Consider the following 25,842-nt stretch of genomic DNA (forward strand, 5'->3'; position numbering starts at 1 on the left):
CTGTTACTACTATAGTGCCAGCTTGGAACAGGTATCTTACAACTGCAGCAGCAGCAGCAGCAGCAGCCCGTAAAACTTACTTCACGAGGACTCGGCGTACAGCGGCCACCGCTGCTATATACCGAGTTATATCTATACCTTAACGCGCGGGATATGTATGGAAAAGGGAGTGCGAGAGAGAGAGAGAGAGAGAAAACTGCATAATAACATCGCCGAGCTCGCGCGAACGACTTCGTAACGACTTTAACGCATCGCAAATTTTATTCCCTTCTCTCTCTCTCTCTCTTTTTTTTTGAACTCGCGTGCAGCCCGAACTGCATAGCGGCAGCATAAAATGAAAAAAAAAAAAAAAAAACTGTGCTGGGCGGACAATAGAATCAGCCGTTTAGCAGTCCATTATCGCGCTCGCAGGTACCTGATCATAATAGATATGTGTAGACGAGTGAGCGTCGGCGTGCGTGTGTACGTGTGTCCCAGCGGATCGATTTGTAGCGCATGTATACACACACACACACACGCACACACGATGCTGATGGGTATATACGTACAACGTACAACTCTGGCGAAAAGTGCAGAGTAAAAAAAAAGGAGCGAGAGAGACAGAGACTCTTGAAGCGCTCCTATATACCTTTTTTTATCAATCATATTCCAGTAGGCTGAACTCGCTGCTCGTAGTTTTTCTCTCTCTCCCTTTCGCACACGCTATCGTATATACGTAACGCGCGTAAAAATTATACGCGATATGCGCCCGTGTGTATATGGCGTTTGTCTGCTGCTACCATATAGCTAGAGAGACCGAGAGAGAGAGAGAGAGAGAGCACATAAAGTGCAGACCGAAGCACATACATACGGAGGGGGGAAGATTAAAACGCAGAAGCGAGCTCGGCTGTATATGGGGGGAGGACGGGGGTAGAGAACGGACGGACGGAAAATGCTGCTTTATATGTACGTCGCGGCAACGAGTGGAAAGGAGGATAGGAGATATACCCACATACAGAGGTAGGTACCAAGGACTGCGTGTGCGATGTTGCGCTCTCTCTCTCTCTCTCTCTCTCTCTCTGCTCAGTCAGCAAAAGCATGGCACTCGTGCGAGCGCGCGTTTACCTACTACTACTGTACGAAGCCGCTCATCCCTCGGCTCCTCCCTCGCCCCTTTTTGTTTTTTAAATCGTTCGCTTACGTTTATGTACACGTGGTACCCGTCATCGCCAGGCACACGACTACTACATTATTACGTATACTTTTTTTTTGCCTCGTATCCATATCCGAATATCATAATCGGTCGATTAGCATAAATAGCCCTCGTTTCAAGACAATAAGGCCACGCGGCGGAGAGTTGGGGGATAATGGACCGTGCCGCGGCCGAGAAAGTCAAAGGTCAAAAGCTCTCGGCCAGATAATATAAGAATATATAGTCCGCGGAAGCTCTCCTATGATCCTCTCCGTGAATCTTCGATGGGATTTACGAGGCGAACTTTTCAAGTGTGTCAGGAAGGAAAGTTCGGAGGGGGGTTATAACAGTTATAATGCCTTATGCAAGCTCGAGAGTGAGAGAGAGATATAGTTTTTTGTCAAATGAATCTTGCCCATCTCTCTTATACCTGCCTATTTCAAACTTGCAATTGTCGGATGAAAAGAAAAAAAAAAGAAAGAAGAAGTAGCCGCACACGCGAGTAATCTAGCAAATTGATGGAGCCACTAGTACGAGGGGAGAGAGAGAGAGAGAGAAATAAAAAGTTTCGCCACAAATCGTTAAATTTTCACGCGTAAACACGCGCGGCGGGAGAGCCAGCACAGCAGCAGCAGAGAACAAAAGTTCGACTTTACTCTTGTACCAGACACACGTATAACAGTCGCACACATATAGCAGCAGCAGTAAAGGATTAAACATAAAAAAAACCTAATTGGATAGAAAGAAAAATGTTTTATTGTTTCGCGCAGAGAGAGAGAGAGAGAGCCCCCTCGAATAACGCCACGTCGTTTTTCACGCTCTCGAACTTCACTCTCGGGCACTCGTGTGCAGTAGTAGCGGGCTGCTGCGTATCGTCACTGCCTGCCTTGCCTGCACACTCGGGCTTGTTTATTATTAACTCGATCGTACACTGCGCGGAAGGAAAAAAAACAGCAGCAGCAAAACGTTTGGGATGCGCCGCTGCATCGCCGCTGTATATACATATACCGATCGAATCAATGCGCGCCTGTGCAATGTGAAAATATAAAACATCAATAATTCATAGAGCTTTTACAACGAGCTAATTCGATAAAACGAGAGGGAGAGAGAGATGGGAGGAGAGCGGCCATCACATCGTTCACCGACGATTACATTGAAAATCTTCGATTTCCGCCTTTCGAGCGAGCAAGGCAGTAGCAGCAGCAGCAGCAAAAAAAGGTCGCGCAGCTCCGCTAATATCGGAATACGTAATGCCGCGGCGGCGATTCATAAATGGGCATTACGATAAAACGTTCGTCGCTCGCTCACTGCCGCTGCTGCTTGAAAGGCTTTTAAAGAAGCATCGCGGTCGAAGAGAATTTTAATTCGATCGAGCTCAAACAAGCGGGACGGACGGGCGGGGGTAGGTAGTAGGCGCGCGCGCGGAAGTAGCGGCACAAATCCTTTCTTGTAAGGATCTATTATCGCAACGTCGAAAAAGCTCGGGTAGGGCCACGCGGGGGAGGGTATATAGGTAAAGTAAGAGCGATCGGAAAAAGGGTGTGTGGGTGTGTGTGAGAAGGTGGCTTGCGCGCGCCTACATTCTTATATAAAAAAAAAAAAAAAAACATGCCTATAGTGGCAGAGAGAATGAGAAAAAATGGATAGCGCGCCGGCGAAAAAGAGAGCAGCGCACGGGAGAGTCTTTGGGTAGTGGCAAAAATCAGAGTAGGGTTAAAAGAAATGGACTCGGAAATGGTCTATCTCCCTCTCTCTTTCTATCTCTATCTCTTTTTCTCTTTCTTTCTTTGTCTCGAGGCATTACGTGTGTGACTGCTGGTCCTTTCGTGTGTGTGTGTGTGTGTGTGGATATATGCTATATCTAGGGAAACTAACGGATCTCTTCTTCTGCGAGCCGGAAGAACTTTAATCAAAGCTCCTTGTGCCACTGAAGAGGGCAAGACACGAGATACGGACCTACTTTTAGACACTTCGTTCTGTATTTCTTGGATCGGAATAAAAATCTTTTATGTCATTAACCGAAAAGGATGGTAAACCGACACATAAAGAGGGTCTTAATCGACACGCTTGTATAATTCTCTTACATGTTTACATTGTTTGGGCGCTCGTCACCTCGCGTTGACCATCATAACCATGGAGCGTCGATGACGTGTAAACATTGGCGTACATCAATACCCAAGTCTTCCATTCTTTCATTCATTTTGTTTTTCCTCTGTTAGAATCATTATTGTTTAATAAGTCATTAAAAGAGAGGTATAAGGCCTACTGAGATGGGGTAAAAACTTTTTTAAAAAGGGGTAGTCTTGGTGTGCCCTCTTGTATATAATTTTACTATTACAACACAGAACTGGCAGATATCCGCAATTCAGTGAGTGGATAATCCAAGTATCGCCGAGAGAAGAAAACTGATGAAAGGTCGTGGGAACAATAAATTCTACTGACCGTTTGGTAACAGAATGTAGATATTTTAATTTCTATACTTTCATTTTAAAGAACCGATCTCATTGGTAAATTCGGAAGTAAAAATAAAAAATGCTAAAATGTACATAAATGAATATTGCACATTCAAGTATAACAACTTTCATATTTCTCTTGCAGGTTTACATTATTTGGGCGCTCGCCATCTAGCGTCGACGTTGTGTAAATATCAATATATGCCTCGTTTACTTGTATTCTAATGAATATCTCGTATTAACTCGCTAATTCCAAAAAATCTTGAATTTTTTTCGTACGGGCTAATAAGGTTACAAGTCCAGCTCTTCATTAGCCATCAATAAATCGCCATTCCAATTCTAATTTTAATTTTCTCTCTTTACCACGCAAATCGCGCGTCGCATTTCGCCGATACACAATCATTGTCGTTGCGACCTCCCTCTACCGCGCTGCCATAACGTCAATTTTCGCATGGAAAATATTACGCGAGTTCTCAGGCGTGTACAGCGGCTCGCCGATGATTACTCGACTCTCGGCGTCGTATTACGCACGAGTGCTTTTTTTTATTTCCAGAGCGCGCAAAAGCCCAGAGAGAAAGAGAGTATAATTTTCGATCGTAATAAATATGCAGTGCAGCGGCATCCGTGCACACTCGGATGACCAGCGCGCGCGCGTTTCGTAATAATCCACCGTCTCGAGGATCCTAATTCATCTCTATCTATATATTATTTCCTCGTCCGATGGAAAAAGTAATCGAGATGCGCGTGATCTCGCTGCAATTGATATAATAATTGAAAATCAGCCGGCCGCGCCCGAGGTCATTCGTGTTTACACTCGGGCGCGGGGGCGCAAAGTCCTCTCTCCCTCTCTCTCTCTCTCTCTCTCTCTTAACACTCTCCTGCGCGCGCGAGAGCTTAATCGTCCGTGAGAAAGAGAGATAGCGTGGGAGAGCGAGAAGAATTACGTGCGCGAGGGTGAGAAGAGCTCAACGCGCGGCTGTGTGTAATGTGCACTCGTCCCTGTACTCTCGTGTGCATGCTTCGACGAAAAAAAAAGAAGAGAGAGGAGTAGTTTGTTAAAGCTGGAAAACTTGGGATTGGAACATTTTCATTTTCACTCGGATCTTGCGCTTTCCTTGCCTCTTTTCCTTTCCACGCAGAGATCCTTGAATTTTCCGAGCTTTACGAGCAGCGCACGAGAGAGATAAATAAAGTCGAGTTCGAGTGCGCGCGAGCGCGCGAGTGCAGTATATAGTATCGATTCGACTGTATAGGCCCTTTATATAGAATCTAGGCTACTACGAGCTAGGAGAGAACCGCTGATTAATTTTTGGCACGAAAAAAAAAGAAAAAAAAAATGACGATGAAAATGATTTCCTATACCAGCGCAGGTCGTTACATCGGATAGTTTATTATTGGTAGGATAGCCCCGTTGATATAGCCGGGGGGGTTGTTAATTAAACTCTACTACTACTACGCTGCTCCGCACCTCGTCGCGGCTCAGGATATCTATTTCGTCATTCTATATATAGTTGTAACAAATTAAGTACTTGTATTATGCGGCTACAATTAGTCTAAAATTAACCTCTACTTGCGTTTGCCGCACGCAGCAGCAGCGGCACTGGTTGCCCGTTACATTGTATAATATGCGCGCATCATTGTACAGCGTGTGATATACTGCGCGTTAATGTCAATATTACGTATAGCACACGAGTGTATATTGATATCAATAATAAATAGAATGGCATGATATATATATAGGTACGCTGTATACAGGGTGCAAACTTGCGACAAAGAAGAAATGCATTATAATAATAAATGTATATCAACAAAATCACGTGATATAGGTGACAAGATTTTATACTTTAGATAAGAAATATATACGCTATATGCTAAAACTATGATGCAATTATTTCTCCGCTGTGACGGATTATACGGCAGAAAAGATAAACTATCGTGACCTAGTGCTTAGTTAAAACATCAACTTGTCAACTCTCTAATAAAGTTCGTTATTAAAATGGATTAATTAATTTATGCTCTATTGTACCTATGATAATATTTATGAAACTATATGGACAGCAACCACATTAAAACCTCGGAAATAGCTAGGATATATATTAGTGGAACTAAATAGACGAGTTATTCAATCGACAGTCGAGGCGCGTGCGCCTGAAAGCTCGTACTTTGCTGCTTTATGTTTGTTTTTTATCATTTTTTTTTCTTCAACGCCTCGACTGTCGATAATTCGTGTAATAAAGGCACTCGTAAAAGTACAAAAGATATATATGTAATATATAGTAATAAACTTGAATAAAAGTCGAAGCTTAATAACAAAGTTTTAGTTTTTCGAGTATATACGTGTGTTTATCATCGATTTTCGTGGAAAATAAAACAAAAATAAAAATAAATAAATGCCAAGAGGTATAATACACATAATATTCAAGTTCGAGTGAAAGAAAAGCGTATTATTAACTCGTTGCGGCGTGCAGAGGCAGTTCTATACGTATATATATTCTGCGGCGCGCGTTATTATTCACGTTCTCTTTTCTTTCAGTCGTGTTGGAAAATTGAAGACGCGCCTCCTCGTGTATCTATATATCTGCACACTATATACATCTTAAGACTTTAATGTGTTGCCCGAGGTTCATCACTTACCAATTCTCCATTACGGTGCCGACGTTGCTGAAGTTGGGCGGGAAACTTGCCGCCGCCATCTCCGCTGGAAGACCTCGATTCTAGGCTGCTGCTGCTACTGCGTGCACTGGAAACAAAAAAGAAGAAAAAGATCAAGGATTTGCATCGGAGAGAGAGAGAGAAAGAAAGAGGGTGCGGTGCTTTTGTGCCGCGATACTCTCTCTGTGTGCGCGCAAATTATTTTCCATAAAATGTATCGTTTCATCGATTTTCCGCAGTGGGCGCGTACACATTCGCATCTATATACGTAGAGGAGGAAATGGTATGAAAAAAAAAAGGAGGAGCTGCTGCAAGTATTATACGCGTTCGTAGTATTTTCCGTTTTTTTTGATATTCACGAGGATCCCTTGGAAAAATATTATTGAAAGAAACAAGCCAGATCCGCTTGGTTTTATACGTATATACGAAACTACACAGTATGCAAAGCAATACAGGAAGAACAATTTATACATGCATGGCCCGCGTATATTCATGGAAAATAACCCGCATATTAACGCTCGTTTTTCATTTGCTACTTTTTTTTCTCATTCGTTTTCGTGCGAGGTGAATTTTTCGGTCGAGTTAAGTTGAGAAATTTCGCGCAAAATTTTTCGATTAATTCGTCATGTCGCGTGCGAGCGGGCCGCAGCAGCGGCTTATGAATACGCGGTAGTGGTCTGATACTCCCTTACATCGCGTTTAATATCGCACGAAGTTTTGTAAAACTCGTGGCGCGAGCGAGCTGTACTACTACACTACATCGAATGGTAGTAGTAGTAGTAGTCGAGAGAATTTTCGGATAAAAAAAGTCAAATAAAATATGCAAGTCGAGAATGGCGAGAATGCGGCGTACGAGAAAAAAAAACGTATATAACGCGTGTAGTAATGCGTGCGCGCGAGGAGTAAAGTTGCCGCGTTTATAAGAGTCGTTGTTGTTGTTGTTGTTGTTGTTACTAGGAAATTTCTTTCTCTATCTCGCTCGCTCGGTCCATTTATTTGCATGTGACTGCTGCTGCTGCTACGTCAGGGAGAGCGAGAAACCGAAAAAACGCCTTTCGTGCGGAACGCACGAGAGATAGACAGCTCGCTCACTTACTTCGAGAGAGAGAGAAAAAGGGCCAGCGGAGGGGGAAAAAAAACGAGCTCGGGAAATTCGACTGCGAGCGAGCTGCCCCGCGAGTCGAAGAAATTCCCGCATTGGCAGCTGTGTGTGCGCGCGAGCTTTTCCATTCTCTGAACTCGAGCTTTTTTCGCGTGTATATACGCACACGCACACGTGCTGCTAGCTCCAGGGTGGGGTAACGTTAGCGGCGGTGGTGGAAAAACACATTTTTTCCTAACTACCACGCTTGGGTGAAAAAAAAAAAGGTACAGAGTATCGAGCACAACACGCGAACACGGGAATAAAAAACGAGGCCATCGTCGAGGAGACGAGGGGGTCAAAGAAGGAGAAAAAGAAGAATAAGAAGAAGAAGAAAAGCTTAGCGCATCTCGCGCGCGCTGCAAGCTCGCTCCGCAACGTATCCGCGTATATAACTGTGTACGCCAGTCTTTAAGTTGCGCGGTATCCATCTTGCGGGCGAGGAGATATTATAATACGAGCTCTGAGCGGGGGGGGCGTCCCGCGGCATTGTGTCGCGGGGCGCAGATGCGATGTAGGTAGGTAGGGTAGGTATATAAGGTATATACGGCGGCGCAATACTAAGAAAAGAAATGCATATTTACGGAATGGATGCAGCGCGTATAGGCATCGTCGTCGTCGTCGTCGTCGTCTCATTACAATCCTTTTGGCCTTTTTTACCCCTTCTCTTGCTTCATGCGCACACACACGTACACACGTACACCGTTACCGCCGCGCGGCTGCTGCATTGTGTATATCGGTAATGAACGATCTATTGTGTCCGTTTGCGGAGAGAGAGAGAGCTTTGAATGGAAGAGAAGAAAGAGAGAGGGCGGCGATAAGAGTGAACGAGAGCAAGAGAGAGCTTGCAAGCAGAGCCAGTGTCAAAGAATGAACCGTGAATAACGGCACTCGTTAATGGACTTCTTTTTTCTCTTTCCTCCTCCTCCTCCTCCTACTCCTCCTTCATCGTCTTTTTTCCCTCCTCTCCTCCTTTTTTTTTTTGTTCGCGCATTTTTACGACTGCGCTCTTTAGCGCTAGCTGTGCAGCTTTGAAGTTGTGCGTTATATATTTCGCGTTTTAGCCGGGCCACTAGTGAGTAATACCCCCAGTTGCTGCCGCCGCCGCTGTTATAGCCTCTTCAGCCGCTGCAGCGGAGCTGCTAGCGCATTCGTCTAGCCGTTGGAAAACTTTCGAGGGAAAGTTTTTTCCCTTTGGCTCGACTAGCACTAGCGTAATGCAGCAGCAGCAGCCGCTAAAACGCCGAGAGAGAGAGAATAGAAATTTTTTTCGAGATCGCTAATAATTAGCAATGTTGTGGGAGCTTTGTACGATATTTTTAATCGAACTGTTACCCATTCTTGTAACACGAGAGCATCGATATGTTTGCATCGATTTTTTCGTTTCTTTCCGAGCACTGTATATGTTCGTGCATACGCAGCTTAAAATTACACGATCGTATTTGCTAGCGTGCGACTAATCCCCTGCGATAAATCGCGTTCTGAATCAATATTTATATTTCGTACGCGATCGATCGTACTCGGTGTTGTGCCCCCACCTCCTCCTCTGTATCCCCCTTTCTGTTTACTCATTTTCCGTTATTCTTTTGATTTCCAACGCACACACACGCACACACACAGCGGCAAGAGAAAAAAAAATGAAGAAAATAGCTTGTCCCGTGCGCGCTCGTATATATAACCAAAACAACAACGACAACAAAAAAGGAACATCCAACGCCGGTTGAAAAATCTCGAATCGCTGATTAAAAAATTCCAGTCGGCCTCTCTTCTCTCTCTCCGCACCACGAGGCGCGCGTTGCCTCCACCACCACCACCACCACCAGCTACGCTTAAAAGAGTTCTCATTCCGCAGCGGAGGCTCGCCACCGAGAGAGAAGGAGAGAGAGAATAAAAAGTTAGTAGTAGCGCAACGCTTGCAGTTTCATGCATATGCAGCTAGCTATATAGATAGGTAGTATAAGCCTGGCTGGCATATTCTCTCTCATTTACCTGCGACTTTGGGGATCGATGCGCGGGTGGGTGGGGGGGGGAGGAGCGTTTCAAATTGCTGCGGCTCAGGCTATACATACAGCGGAATATTTACGCGCGAAATATCAGCTGTCTATATAACGCTGGTGCGAGGCAAGAACGAGCCGTGTATCGCGTGTATATTACACGCGGCCGAGAGACGCGCGCCAAGCTTGCACAATCCGAAGAGAAACTAGAGAGAGAGAAAACAGAACTGCGCGCGTAGGAGGAGATGCTCTAATTGAAATGATCTTCTCGCGAGTCTCTGCGCTCTTATAATATATATTACGCGTGTTTTTCTCTCCCTCGGTTCTCGTTATTATTCGATTTTCGATCGCGAACGAACGAGGCCGCACGTCTGCGGCTAGGCGCCACCCCGTCCTTGAATAAATTATCCTCCTCTGTTTTTTTTTTTTTTGTAACGATTCGCAAGGTGGAGTCTCTCGTGGCGGCGGCAGCTTCAAGATTCGGTGTAAACTCGACTACGAGCAAAAACGTCTTACCGAGTAGTCGTGTCCTTTGCTTTCGACAGAATCCGAGAGGGGGAGAGAGAGCTTGCGAATCGTCGATAAAGGACGGATGCGCGTAACGACGTCTTATGTATACGCGGGTAGTAAAAAAGTTTCAAACAGCTGCAGTAACACACGGTGTAGCTGCTGCTGCTGTTGTGATACACATAATACTGTGCGAGATTGTGTGTGTGTGTGTGTGTGTGTGTGTATACGTGTGTAGCAACCACTACTGCAACTCGTGCCAAGCTCTGCGTATCCGAGCCCGAGGCTAATTAGCATCTCCAGAGAGAATCGAGACAGATCGATCAGTCGTGCGAGCGAGCGCGTATCAAGCTCCGAGTCTGTACACACATACACACACACACACGAGGTCGACGCACGGAATAATTATGATTTTCTCTCTCTCTATCTCTCGCTCGAGCATCAATATCGACGAGGAGAGGATGGATGTATATATATCGACGCAAGCCCGACGTTATATTCATGTATATACACACGCACAGACATGCACCGCGGAGCCAGTGAATATAATCAATCGATGCAGCTCGATGATCGCATTATGTTTGTTTCAATACGAACTCGAGACAGCCGCGCGCGCGCGCCACGACCGAATGAACTCGTGTGTGCTGCACCGACGTTTATTATACCTATATAGATGCGGTGCTGCTGCTCCGGCTGCTGCAGAGCCTATAGTGCAGTGAATGAATTTTATCTCCGATTCTCCGAGTGTACGTAATTGTGTGTGTGTGCGTCTATACAAACTAGTTCGTCGCGAAAACTAATTTATGTAGAACAAACGATGCATGTATAGATGGAGCAGGAAGATGAATGATTATATCGAATCGAGCCGCGCGTGTCATATACACGTCGCATTCGCGATTGCGATCTGCGCCCGCGAATCCGCATCGCATTCGCGTACACGCTGCGTGCGATGATTAACGTCGAGTTTGTATATTAAAGGAAGAATCCGGGGTGGGAGATTAAACCGCCGCCGCGAGTCTTTTAACTAATCAAAGGGACAATTAAGGACGCTGTTCGCGTGCCAGCGTACGACGGAGCCTTTTTTTTGCTCACTCTTATACGTTCAGTCGCGTGTAGCGCACTTATTTCATACACGCGACTTATCACGGCTGTATGCGGTGGCGGCGCGCCTCCACCACCTTCGTGCGCATTACTGTTATTTTATTATTTCAGGGTCACGCCGAGCGGAGCAATTAGCCGTACACGTGTTATAACGGCCGGTGTCTCGAGAGCTCGCGATGAATCATAAGGATAATCGCTCGGCGCGTTGTATTAAATTCGCCTAGGCGCTAATTTCGAATCGATAATAGCGAGATGATGATCGGATTTTTGTTTTCAATTTGTCACGCACTTTCCAATCGACCTTTGTTCAATAAACTTGTGTATTTCTCTTGCGTGTTTACGTCGCTCGGGCGCTCGCCATCTCGCGTTGATTATTGGTAATGTCTCGACATTGGCGATCGTGTAAACTCGGTTTTATGGTATTTTTTTTTTTACGCTTCCCGCAGTAAAGACCAGAAAGTCCAGTATTTTTTCTGTTCAGGCTAACGAGGGCTAGAGTCCTTAACCATCGATAAATTCCAATTCCAATTCTTGAACTCTCGAGAGCCACGATGTCGTCGCGCGTGCATCGGTTAAAAGCCACATACGCTTGCTACTGATAATACTTGTTACTCACGTTGACATTATAATTAACAAGATTATTTATAGCGATTTCATGAGTACTTATATTCAACAAACTTATGCTTGTCTCTTGCGAGTTTCAATTATAGGTACTCGCCATCTCGTGTCAATCAGAGCAACTATACGGTGTCCGAACACCGGCGTACGTCGATACGCTTAAATGATTCTTTACCTCTTAGTCACATTTTTCCCCCGTTTTCTTCGTTGCACTTTTTTTTGCGCTGTAATGGGCTAATGAGTAACCCAAGTCGCTTAGCCATCGATAAATTTTAATTCTAATTCCTGACCTGCAGGCTCGCAGCGCGCATCAGCTAAAAGCCCGTAGCACACGTGCGCGCTACACTATAATATAGGCTACTCTACCACTACTACCGTTATACTTTAGCAGGAGCAGCAGCGGCGGCTCGCTAATGGCCATCGCAATGGTAAATAATAACGTCAAGTTTTGCAGCCCTCCCACCAGTGTATACAAGTATTGGCCCGCGTACACAACAACAGTAGCAGCAGCGGGGCTTACTCTGCGTCCAGCCGATACGTCTAGCTCCGATCGCTCGCTGTGTAATACACATACGTAGTCCGTCGTTTTCGTAATTATAAAATCATTCGATGCTCTGCGGAGAGTCGCTTATAATAAAGGCGGCAGCAGCAGCTTTTAGTTCTATGTGTCACACGTACACGTGTCGTCCGCCGTATAAACTTTTCAGACTCGAGAGTTCGTCGTCGTCGCGTATACGCTCAATATCAAACACGCTAATTCGAGCTCGTGCGAGTATACGGCCACTTCAATCCATCAGAAAAGTCGAGGCGCACTGTAAATAACAGCACGAGCTATAATGCGCGGATCGCGTATACTTATATCGTTAGAGACACACACACACATACACCACACGTTTAACGTCATCGCATTAAATATACCGTATTCGCACGTATACACACAAACTCAATACACATTAAGATACAAATTCGTATACATTTGCCTCTGTGTGTATGCGTCGGCTACTTTTGCATTTGGTACAATTCCAAGTTGCTAGTTGTATATATTATATACACCATACACGTTACACACCCGCGAGCTCGCCTCGGCAGCTCAGGACGACGAATGGAGAAAGCTCGAGATTCTTTTGGCCAAGGACCAAAGCTCCGAATGTTTTTGACCTCTTGTGTAGTGTATATAATACGTATTGCAGCTGCACGCGCAGCTCTAGCGTGGCGGCGGCAGCGCCGAGCCTAGAAATTGCTATTCGCGTTTTGTGTAGCGAGTATATAGTACGTCGAGGTATACAATAAACAAAGTCTCTGCCCTCTCCTCTTAACCCCGTGTGTATGTGTGTGTGTGTGAGAGAAATCGTGTTTTGGACATTCGTCGGAATTGATGCGATCGCTATACTTGCGCGGCCCGGAGAGCTTTTACATTATACACATATGGACTGCTGTATTATATGCGCACGACTCGAGCTGGGCATTTTTCAGCCAACCAGCTCATGCGCGTCGATTAAATTTATATACACTCGCTATCCGCGGCTCTTACTTCAATAAACGAAATCGATATCGAAAATATTATTTCGCGGGCGATCGTCGCGATTTCTGCGCATAGTAGAAATGCGCGCGAGAGACAACGCGCACGAGTAGGATCGCGTGGAAAGCTCTCTCTGTACTCGGCGCGTGTAAAAATAATAACAACAATAATAATGCGCATCCAAGGCGGTTCGTCGTCCTCGTCGTTGTCGAGTGCGATTTCCGCTAAGATATTGGCACTGTAAAATATATATATATATATATCGAGTGGCGTATCGAGCTGTGTATATAGCTGCTGAGCGTGGCAGGATCGGCGACGTGTCTCGTTGGCGCGCGAGAAGCGGCAGCTACGAAAATTGATCGGCGAACGAGACAACGGCTTTTTCCTCTTTACTCTCCGTGTCCCTCTCTCTCTCGCTGTATCTCTCTGTCTCTTTCGTGCTGTCTCGAGATCGGCTCTGCGTCTCTCGTGCGTGCCTATAAACAGACTTTCTTCATCTCTCTTTGCAGGCGCAGCCACTACTTCTAAGGTCTAACTCTCCCTCCTGCGCAGAGATACGGGACTTTTCTGCTGCTGCTGCTGCTACTGCTACTTTCGAGAGGCGGAGCGAAGCACGTCATTGTCTGCTGATTTTTTTTTCTGCTGCACGCGCTCGTGTAGATATATACCGTTGCCGAGAGCTCGCGCGTGGGTGGCGTATATACCCCGCTCCTTTTTCGCCTTTTTTTCACTCTACCCTTCTTTCTTCTTTTTTTCTTTCCTTTCCTTTTTTTACTTTATTTTTTTGCTCCATTTTCGTTCGATTCCTAATGAAGTTTCGCGCGCACAGATATATACGTATACGTGTAGAGCTGCAAAAACCACTCGGACACACAATCGACGATCGTGCACTGCTGTGCAGTACCGTGTGCAGAGAGTCCTCCTCCTCCTCCTCCTCATCCTTCCTTCGGCAGCCACAGCAACGAACGCGAACAAAAGGTAAAATAATTCGAGTTCGAATCGCGCGGTATCTTGCGGGCGAAATAAGAGGGTCCCACGCTCGCGCGTCGATGGGACGCACACATGTATTTTATACATGCACACGAGGAGTAGAACGAGGACTTGCCCCGCAAGCCGACTGAAAGAGATATTATTCGATTAGAGCTTGGCTGGCTGGTTGGTTGGTTGGTTGGTTGGTTGGTTGGCGCGCACGTGCGTTATCTTTTGCCAGTCGAAGCTCTCTCGTGAATGCGTGTACGTGTGTTCGTGAATGTTCGTATGCGTGGGTGTGCGTGGCTGCTGCAGAGCAGCTCGATCGATTCTTTTGTTGCACACAGGACAATCGAGTCGTGCACGGTATACACGTATATATATATATAGCTCGGAGCTTTCGCGACGAATCTCGTTTTACCGCTGCTGCTGCTGCTGCAGCTACCACCCGCGTATATAATATTATTCGCCCGAAAAATGTGCGTTGCAAAACGTCGCTTGCCGTCGTCGCTGCGGGCGGGCCAATTTGACAAAACCCGAAACTCCGCTCCGCGTGCCAAACGTCCGTACACCGCGCACAGCACGTCTTTTACGATCCGAATCAAGAGTCCTGGCAGCTCGGCAGCTATATACGCGGAAGAGCGAACGTCGAAAATTCGACAGCAGAAGCCGCGCGTCGCGATATATAATGCTCGATGATCGATATTTTGCGGCTTGCTGCGAGAGATATGGAGAGAGACGAGTCGTCGTCGTCGTCGTCGTCGTCGTTTCGCTGATACTGCAGCGAAATCAACGTCGACGAGTGTGAGAGAGAGAGAGAGATCGTTGTTAATGGACGAACGAGCCGACGAGCGACTGGTGTCAACACCCATAAACAGCATAAACAGTAGCAGCAGCAGCAGCGGCCAGAATGAGCCGGAGCGCAGCGGACCATGAGCGATAAACGCAAAAGCAGTGGGCACATATACCTATATAGATATATAATATAAAATGGAATGTAGGTGAGCTCGGTGAAAGCTGCTCTGCTGCCCTATCCGCAGTGACTGCAATCCCACACACGCACACGTACGTATGCTCGTGCCGTTACACCTGTATGCGCGCACACCTTTATACAGCGGCATTTGTATATACCTGCTGTTCTGCGTCTTGTGTGTGCAGCGTAGCGTATGCGCACACACATGAGCAGACTACTAGGCCTGGATGTAATGGTGTTACGTGTGTGCCGCCGCGTCATGCACGCGCGAAATTCCCTAATCGCGCGCGCGGTGGGTTGCGCCTGCATTAATCGCCTCTGCTAGGCTAATAGTGGTATTTTTTCCAGAAACGATCCAGAGACGAGCTCGACGATCGATGACGATGATTCATGGCTCATTCGTTCGTTGATAATAATCGTCGCCCTTTGAATTTCATCGTTACCGATACTCCGAAAATGACATGAAGTCAATTCGCCGCGCATGACGCGATGAACCAAATTAACGTCAATTGAAAATGAGAATGAAAAAAAAAACCTTGACTCGTGTTAAAACTATACGGCTGCAGCGGCAGTGGAAGCAGTCGAGAGAAACACCCAACAAGAACGACAACGAGCAGCAGTATAGCAGCAGCACAGAAGACAACTGTCAAAGGTGTACACGTTTCACTCTATTTTTTCCACTTGGTCGCTGCCCGTATATGTGTGCCGCTGCTGCTGTTGCTCGATCCACTCAGCCGGTAGTAGCCTCTTCACGTTTATTACTCTCCTTTCCCTCCCTTCCCTCCCCTTTCTTCTCTCTCTCTCTTTCTCCTATTTTTTGTTTTGTTTTGTTTTGTTTTGTTTTACGTTCTTTTTTTTTTCTCCCCGAACTATGTACTCGACGCAACTGCTGCTGCTGGCTACTACTGTCGATATCGCTATTACTACGATTTGTAAGTTTTATTTTATCGATGAAACGATATACGAGGTAAAAAATAACGAACGAATAGATTCGTCTCGTCGTCAACAATGGAATATTAAATCAGTTTCTGGCGCAAAGTCAAGTTCAAAGTTTCGATGCTATAAGCGCGCGAAAATTATCGCACGAGCCGTTAACTCCTTTGTCCTAAGTCATTAAAATTCTCGTTCTCGAGTTTATTCATTCTTTTTTTTTTCGTTTTTTACGATCGCGCTATAAAGAAGCGAGAGAGAGAGAGCTTAATTTGCAGAAAAAGAGTAAAATCTCTTGTCTATTTGTCGTCGATATATATACACGAGCAGCGGTATATAGTCGCTCGTTTGAAAGAGAGAGAAAAAAGACCCTTTCAACGTTGCGCTGCTCTCGACTACTGTACTGCAATCAACGCGCGCGATGATGCCTCACGATGTAGAAATATATATATACGTAAAAGTTTCTCTGTCTCTCATTCTGTTGGGCGCGACGACGCCGATCGTATATAATTGTTTCATTGGCCTTGATGAGAAAGTCGGCCCCGCGATGAATCATAATACGTCGCGGTCTGGTATATATACACACATAAAAATTGCACTCTATATTATATACGTGCGCAGCAGCGGCTGCCGATTCGTTATATGCTGCTGCGCACTCGAGGCACAGCCCCATACATAGGGACTATTAACGCAACTATACTCGCTCTCTCTCTCGCGGCCGGTCATTGTTTAGACTGGAAAGTTTCTGCGTTATAATACGGCTATATACCGCTCCATAGTCGGGGGCTAATATGCGCGCAGAAAAGTATACGGCGTATATAGCGTAGCGCATAGCTAGTAGCTACTATACATATTTTACATAACGCAGTGTATATATACAGTAGTATAGGAGCGTGGCGGCAACGGCGATCGGTATCGGTTTTGCCCGCGCGCGCGAGCCGAGAGAGCGAGCGATTGTTTGTACTTGTATATACATACACAAGCATGCGGGCTTATATATATATAGGTACTTGCGGCTCGTAAGCTCGATCGCTCGATCTTATCATCATCGTCGTCGTTTTCAACAAAAGCTCGTGTGTGTGTGTGTCGCATTGCGCCGCGCGTCCCGATTGATCGTATAATAATAAAAATTCATACGCATCCGAGTATTTATATTCGCGTTGAACAATTCGCCTGGAAAGAGTTGTGAATTATTAAAGATATTATATACGAGCTTGCGATCATTGTTCCAGTTCTCCTCGCGCGCGCGAGCTGGTTAAAGCTCGAATTGCACATATGGTTTGTATTATTACACGCGCGCGGGCATCGAGCGATCCGATGCACGTGTGTATGTATGTATGTATACCGTGTGCAGCCCCATTACATATTACCGTATACTACTTCTGCTGCTGCTATCGAACAAACTCGACGTTGTGCAATTCTTACGTTATAATGCACGTGATAAGGCAGCTCTGCACTAGACTGCTGTAAGGCGAGCGGAAAACAAAATCAGCGCGAGATTAAATCGTTTAAGGAGCCATGAAACTTCGATAATGGCGCTTGTTTATTCTTTCTTTTTTTTTGTGTATTCTTTTATGACTGCTGCTGCTCGCGCACAAAAAAAAAGGAGCTTTATACTACGTGTATACGATCCTTGAGGGCCCGTATAACGTATATACACGCAGTGGCGATCGTATTTCCAGTTGACACACATGCAGACGACGACGACGACGACGACGAAAAAGCAGAAAGAGCGAAAGAAAAAGAAAACAGGAAAAAATATTTTCATTAAGAAACAAAAAGAAATGATATCCTTCCTCCTCTTTCTCTCTGGCACTCACACTCGCACGCACACGTACAGTGGAGAATATATATGCGGTATATATACAGAGGACGAAACTAGGACAAGCATCGTTTTCCCGCAGCGTATATATGTATAGCGGTGGTGGGCGCGCAGGGAAGCTCGTCGTCGTCGGCGGCGGCGGCAGCCAACGCGCCGCAAAGGTTCGCTCGAGGCTCGGCTGCGAGTGCGATAAGGGCACACATACACGTAGACTTTGGTAGCCGAGCCTGCTGCTGTGTATGTATGTATTATATATAAATGCAGCGTTCGTGTGCGCATCCACAGAGCGCGAAGAGAGACTCGAACGTATGATACGCGGTATATATACACGGTTCACCGTGTGTGTGTGTGTGTATATGGATTTTGGCCGAGCGCCGAATTCAAAGCGGCAATGGTCTAGCGGCAACGTCGGCGGCGACGAGAGCGCCATAGAAAGCTAAAAGCTAATCTAATGATTCTTATCGATATGATTAAAACTCTTATTCGCTCGATTCGCAACTTCTGACCCCCCTGCAGCGAGTCAGAGTCCGCACAGCCGTCGTCGACGCTTATACACAGCAGTAGTAGAGTTGCAAATATATACAGAATTGAATCATAACGTGCGAAATGATATATATTTTTCGTTTATTCTCCGCTTTAAAAAAAAAAAAAAGAAGTCACACACACTACGTCGCACTCGCGCGCGCGATATTTTACTTTTCAGATAAACTCGCCGGGGCTATTGTTTATACGCAAACTTTTTCTTTTGTCCATTTTTCGCGTATTTCGTGCGAGCTTGCAATAGTGCACACACACACACACACACACACACACACGCACATACAACGTACGTATATACGTGTACCATCATCACACGGCCGCGCGCGCATACTCATCGTTGTGTTACCTATACAGCTGCGCACAACTGCAGCTGCAGAGTTAGAGAGAGAGAGAGAGAGAGAGAGAGAGAGAGAGAGAGAGCGTAAAGAGATGAAGCTCCGCCTTTCCATCCAGTCGCAAAACAACGTGTATTCTCCACAAAGGGCCTAGGCTTTTGTGCTTTAAAGTACACACATTCACACACACACGAACACATAGACACAGAACGACGAGCGGAGCTCTCGTAGACCCGGCTGCTGCTGCTGCTGCTGCTGCTGCAGAGACGGTCCATTTTCATTAAGAGATGAGTATACGAGAGACTTTATAAGCACATAAGAAAGAAAAGCTGCTGCTGCTGCGCGTGCTAAGTTCGCCTCAAAAGCGCAATCAAATCTCTTGCGCGTGACAAAATTTTTCATCACGCACCGGCGCTTCTTCTTATATAGTGCATAAAAAATAATAATAATGATGATGATAATAGTGACGAATGTATACAGGTTGAATGCGACGCTGTACGTATAGATACACGTGTGACGTAGGAAAAAAAGACAATTTGGCCAAAAGGCCGACGTCGTAGCAGCAGCTGGATATTACATTTCAGTTTCCTCTGGGCGCGCGCGCGCAATCAGCTCAAGTCGTAATACATAAATCCTCGATCCTTTTGTCGAAACAGGCCGCCGCGGATATTATATTTACCGCGCACTAACCTCGACGAGCGTTAAGGCAAAAAGTTTTAGCGAGCGAGAGCGGAAAATATATACGATTCCGCGCAGGCTGACAATCTTTCTCTCTCTCTCTCTCACTTGGTGTAAGAGAGAAAAGTCCGAACTAATCTGCGCTTGGAGCTGCACAGGCAGGCTTTCACTCGTGCCTACACTATACGCCATTGTATCCTACGCAAAAGGGGAGACTTCCTCCTTCGCAATTTATTCTCTCTCGTCTCTTCTTCTTTTTTTTTTACGACAGAAAATGACCTAGTACAGGTTGAAAGCTGCACGCGCGCGCGCCTAGATGAGATGCCCTTTTTACGAGGATCGATTTTAATGAGCGGAAGTGGCTCTTTAACCGCTACATGAACAATAATGATGACTGAAAGACCGATGAGTGACGGAGAGGCTAGTCTCGGTTTTTTTTTCTCCTGTTCTTTCTTTCCTATTTTTTTTTTTTTTTCGTTCGAGCTGCGAGTGCAGCAAGAAGTTCGAGGTTGTTGTTTTTTTTTTGCTCGTCCAACCCCGGATGACCCAGCTGGTACGATATTTTTACGCGCTACAAATTGCATTATACCGCTATACGCGCGAGAGTTGATTACATTGACAATCCATGACGTAAGCGCGCCCGAGAGAGAGAGAGAGAGAGAGAGCGACAAAAAAGCAGAGAGAGACTCTTTACACGCGACGTGACGTCAGTCTACCTTCGGCATCAATTATTCGAAGAATTTTTTTCTCCGGCAAGCAGCAGCCAACGTATATTTCAAACTCGGTCGCATTAAGCAAAAAAAAAAGTGAAAAAAATCGCGCGATAAAGTACACGAATACATTACAACGTCGTTCACGCGCAAGAGAGAGAGAGAGAGAGAGAGAGAGAGAGAAGTGTACACCGCGCTCGCTCGAGCAGCTGTGCAGCGCCAGTAGCGCAAGCTCTCTCGAAAACTCGCGTTTCGACTTACGAAATCTACTCGGTTCGGGGTTATAAGCGGTAGATATCGCGTAGTACGTGTTACACACCAGTGTTTGTGCGTCGCGTGCAGTCAACAGGGCCAGAGAGAGAAGAGAGATCACGGCTAGAATTTGTTATCATATATTGGCGCGGCGGTGCTGCTACTGCTGCTGCTGCACCGATATAACTCTGCTGCGGCGCACTTTTTATCTCGCGCGAGATCGCGCTCGCGTCGTTATAAGCGACCGCAAGCTCCAACTGCGAAGCAATTATTTTCTCTCCTCTCGCTCTCTCTCTCTCTCTCTCTATCTCTCTCTTTAGCCGCGTTGAACAACTTATGTATATCGCGTAGCGACTGTATATACTGTCGCGAGTGCAATACGCGAACGAAACTGACTGGGCCAGATGCGGCATAGACGCTGCTCTCTCTCTCTGTCTAAAAGCTAAATCCGTCGCGCGTATAAGACATTCTATATCTTCTCCCATATTAAACGCGAGTGCTGTTGCTGCTGCTGCTAGTTGTACATATATAAAACGCTTATAAAGCACGAGTGGCAATACGAAATTTGACCCTTGAGTGAAAAATTTGCCGCGGCACTCGTGTGCACAGCTCGCTCGTATATATATACGTACGTGGGAGGGCTTAGGTATATAGAGTAGTTTGAAGACTCCCAGCTAGAGAGAGACGGCCGTGGACAACCAGTTGCATGTTTTGCTTATTTTTCCCCTCCCTACTTCTTCTTTACTTTTTTTTTTGCTCTCTTTGTGCATTGTCGTGTGTGCATGGCCGCCGCCGCCGCTCGGAAAATTATGTCAAGCCGCAAGATTATTCATGAGTGTTATAAGGTATAAGGTTGCAGAGCAACGGCCCGACGAGAGAAAGTACCTTCGTGTGCGGCGGTACACTCGTGACAATTAGAATTTTTTAGCAGAAAAAAGAACCGAGAGAGTTTCTCATTTTCGTCTCCACTTCGTCATACATACATATATACTTTTGACCGGATTATATCGTCGTATCTCTCGTGGCGGATGAGCCGCCGCCGCCGCTCTAAAAGGCCGTAGCGCGTACAACGTCCACTCTTCTGCGCGTGCATATATTTTATTCATCGTCGTCGTCGCTCGATCGAGAAACTGTGCTGCTGCTGCTGCTGCTTGTCGCATGCGCACACAGTACCGCACGACGCGGCCGCTGAACCCGCGCCCCGTTACCGACGATTAATTTAAACGAGCTCGAGCGCAACGTTTGATTCGATTTTGCCATTGATTCGCCTCGCGGAATAACGATCTGCGCGCTCATTTTGTGCACTGCTGCTGCTGCGTGTGCCATGGGGGTCCGCGACTCAATTAATCGAATTCGTTGGGCCGATTTAATTAAAAAGCTATATAAGAGCCCCCGCGAGCCGATGGCGTACTACGAGTGAGCTTGCAGATATATAAACACACATAAACGCAGCAACGTCGCCAGTAAATTCATAATTACGATCGATCGCGAAAATTTTCATGCTTTTTTCGTAAATTTTTCTTCTCAATAATTTATGGAGGCATGCCTTTACACATTGTGTGGTCGATTGATGTATAATACCTAGTCTTTGTTACTTTGTATGGTGGTTTCTTGGGAACTAGGACAGAATCATCTAGCGGTCGGTCTCGGTACTTTGGCTGGAAACGCTCTACTTTCCGCAAACGTCGACAAGGTGAGATAGAGAGAGAGAGAAGAGTCCGAGCCAGACCAAAGTATTATATAGCTTCGCGCGACTCCCGTATAAGCTAATTTCGAATGTTTAATTAATTTTCGACATCCAAGAAGTATGAAGTTTCGTATTCAAGTATAAGGCAAGCATGTATATATAAGCTTTTGCCGCATAAGTACAGTAGCTGCCTTATATGACCGCGAAAATATGCCTCGGCGGAGAGAAACGACGACGGCGTATAATACGCGATACGAGCAGCACACAGTGGCTGCTGCTGCTGCTGCTGCTACTACTGCAGCGAGACGAAAGTTCGAAAAGCACATTTGGGGCAGAAAGAGCTTATAATACGGGAGACAAAGTATGCGTTAATGGCGCTCGAAGTCACATGCCACATAGATCACAAAACCCCTGGTATGTGTCTCTATTTCTCTCTCTCTCTTCCTCTTTTCATAGTGTCTGTGTGTGTGTGTGAGAGTGTGACCGTCCGTGTCTGTATACGTATATATAACTTTCACTTGTATGGCCATTGTACAGGTCGTTAATTTACGAGCCAATTAATTAGCACCACCACCGGGCAGAATTCTCATGGCAGAAGAATCCGAGTGTGTGCGTGGGAGCTAGCGAGAGCGAGAGAAAACGAAAAGCTCCAGTGTGTGTATGCGCGGGTGACTACTCTCGCGTGCATTATATTATGTACTCCTGCATGGAGACAGAGAGAGAGAGAGAGAGAGAGAGAGAGAGAGAGAGAGAGACATACACACACGCACACATTTTCCGAGCTTTCGTCGACTCTCTCACACTCGAGCTTTAATTGCCAAACTCGAGCGCGCGCGCGCGCGTTTAGAGGGGGATTTGCTAGCGGGATTATTCGAATGCACGAGCGAGCGAGAGAGCCTGTATACACATATAAACACACACACAAGCACACTACTGGCATGCACACGTGCGCTTGCAGAGTTGCGCGCAGCGTATACGTATAGTAAGCTCACGCGGGACTTTATTATTTTTAGAGACTCTTGCATCGGGCCGTGACTATTGTCCATGTATTATATACCTATATATCGCATCGCGCGCCGTTGGGTTATGCTATGTATGCCGTGCATGTGCGCGCGCCTGTTTATATAGCGACTGGCACACATGTGCACGAGTATACGAGGTGTGCAGCAGCAGCAGCAGCAGCAGCAGCAGCAGCAGCTAGGGCCACTATACGCGTGCCACGAGTCATCGACGAGTTACGATAATTTTACGAGACTCTTGGCATCTTTATATGGCTTAAGGCCTTAAGAAAAGCCGCGCGTTTGATGAAGCACGTCCTCGAGCTCCACCTCTAATTTTTCAACTCGAGCCCATACATGGTATATTGTATTTTAATTTTGTGCAAAATTAAAAAAGCTCGTTCCGCGGCCGAGGCTCGCTCGGATTCAGCGCTAGTATTACGCTAAACGACGAGAAAGCTCGTTGGTTCGATAAAAAGCCACACACACACACACATACACACTGCGGGTAACGAAGGGGGTCTCTGCGTGTTGTATATCGATCTAACAGCTCGTTCGTACCTAACTAATACATACACTCACACATACATCGCCTTAACTGCCTTTCGCTCATTGACAAGCTTTTTCGGATGGGTATAAAAATTAAACGAGTCCCGGAGCTTGCGAGCTTACGCTCGCGACTGCACAGCGGCAGGAGAGCTATGTATTATATAGCACACACGCGCCGGGCGCCGTTCGTTTCAATGCAAATTTTTAGAATTCATCGCTGCTGCAGCGCGGGTATTTTTTTTGCTCTTTTTTTTGTGTGCGTTTTATTTTTCGTCGTCGAAGAATCAAGTCCACTTGACCTGATAATATGCGAGCTCTCCCTCTCTCTCTCTCGTGGCTTTGTGTGCTATGAATTTAAGCCAAGCTAAAAGAGAGAGAGAGGGAGTATATTATATCGAAATAATAACCACTGGGTGTGTATCCTGGCAACGGTTATACACAATGCATAGCTGCGCGCACACAGAGACGTGGCGTTGGCTGTGCCATCTACGTGTGGGTATGTGTATGTGTGTGCGTGTATAGGACCGGCTGCTGGACTCCTGCACTTTACCCACATTCACAGCGCAAGCAAGAACGAGAGAGCGAGACAGAGGCCACTAAATGGCAGAAACATCAGTCGAGTTATGAATGACGTTATCGCGCATACCAACCTATGGGCAATGGAACGAGAGAGAAAGAGTTGCGCGTCGGCTGGTCAGGACAGCGGTACATGCAGGAGGAGGATACTCTACTAGCTCTCTCTCTCTCTCTCTCACACTCTGTCGTGCTTCTGCAGCAGACACTCACACACACACGCACACACATAAACAGAGGCGCACAATGCAGTAGACGGCGTGAAATGTAATTTATCCTCTTGCGCATCGCGTTATGACGACACTATATACCGAACGCAACCCCCGTCGCAACCTCTCTCTCTATATCTCTATCTCGCTCTCTCGGCAGCTCTGTATGGAGCAGTACACAGCGTATATAGCAGCGAGGCTAACTAACGGCGAGACGATGACCTGCCCGTGTGCACTGCACACGCGTGCGTTAGCCCTTTGCAGAGGAATCGCGTCGCGTCGTCGACAACGGCCTCGGTGGCATTTGCATGGCGCGACCTGTCAGAATGATCCTTACGCCAGATGCTGCTACTGCTGCTGATTTGTGTACGTATGGATATAATATTATATACAGACGAGCTGCGAGAGAGTAGAGGGACCTCGGCCATGGGGCAGAGTGACAATTTTTATTTACAAATATTTTACCTCGGCGTGCAGACAGTTCTCGTTTTGATGCGTTTGAAAACTGCGACGCGACGCACGTGCGTGTTCTCGACTGTAATTTGCAAGCTCGAACGATCCATCGAGTTGGACGAATGCTCTGCCATGAATCTTAATTAATTTTTACACAGAAACTTGATGAAATAAAGTTCGTGACTTGAAAATTCGCTCCAAAATACGTCATGCTCGATCGCCCGCGGAAATAACATTCACTTTGACAACAACGAAGCTCGAAAGCTCGCATCGAGACTAGTACCTGATGGGCAGAAAGTTTAACGCCAAACCGTACTGCAGCCGCAGTCCATTTGAATTATATTGTATACCAGCTTCGTCAAAACTGATATAGAACGACTCTCGACACAGCAGCGTCGCCACCGCGTTTATTACGAAGATTATAACATTCGAGGCGATCAAGGACGCGGAGTATGGAAATTGTGTTAGGCGCGTGCCATTGAATGATTTCGAGCGTTTGTAATCCGGCACGATTGGTATATTTTCAATTCGTTCGCGATGAATGGAGAAGAGGGAAAAATTTTTGTCGGGTGAAAAATACGCGCGTGTGTACGTGTGAGTGGGTGGCGAAAAAAAAGTTGGAAGAGGATGAGAGAGAGAGAGAAAGAGAGAGAGAGATGAGTCGCGCAGTGGTTATTAATCATCTGCAGGGCACGTGTGCGCGTGTCAGTAGCGTATATAATATATAGATGATGCGTGTGAGTGTGCGCGCGGCACCACTGCTGCAGACGAGAGAGAGAAACGAGATAGCAATAGGATACTAATCGTTTTGCCATTAAACAATTAATATAAACCACCGAGCAGGGCTTGTGTCAGCGCCCAAAGTGAACCTTTACGCTTCCTAAATTATAGATTATCGCAGGGAGAGAAAAATGATCGTCAATGCACAAACGCTTCATTTTCTTGCCGTTAATCCGAATGAAATTTCACATAGCCATTGTAATTTTAATTCTGATCTTTGTTACCTTA

General features: G+C 46.2%; 1 protein-coding gene across 1 annotated transcript in view; it reads right to left on the reverse strand.

Annotated features, from left to right (window-relative positions):
* Window positions 1-25,842, reverse strand: part of LOC106654800 (RNA-binding protein Musashi homolog 2) — a 101,610-nt gene that overhangs the window by 46,985 nt on the left and 28,783 nt on the right. The window contains exon 2 of the mRNA XM_023459161.1: window positions 6,259-6,364. The gene's annotated coding sequence lies outside the window, so the exon portion shown is untranslated. The remainder of the gene's footprint in view (window positions 1-6,258; window positions 6,365-25,842) is intronic.

This window comes from Trichogramma pretiosum, unplaced genomic scaffold, assembly GCF_000599845.2.
Source record: "Trichogramma pretiosum strain Unisexual culture from Peru unplaced genomic scaffold, Tpre_2.0 scaffold23, whole genome shotgun sequence".
Classification (NCBI taxonomy): Eukaryota; Metazoa; Arthropoda; class Insecta; order Hymenoptera; family Trichogrammatidae; genus Trichogramma; species Trichogramma pretiosum.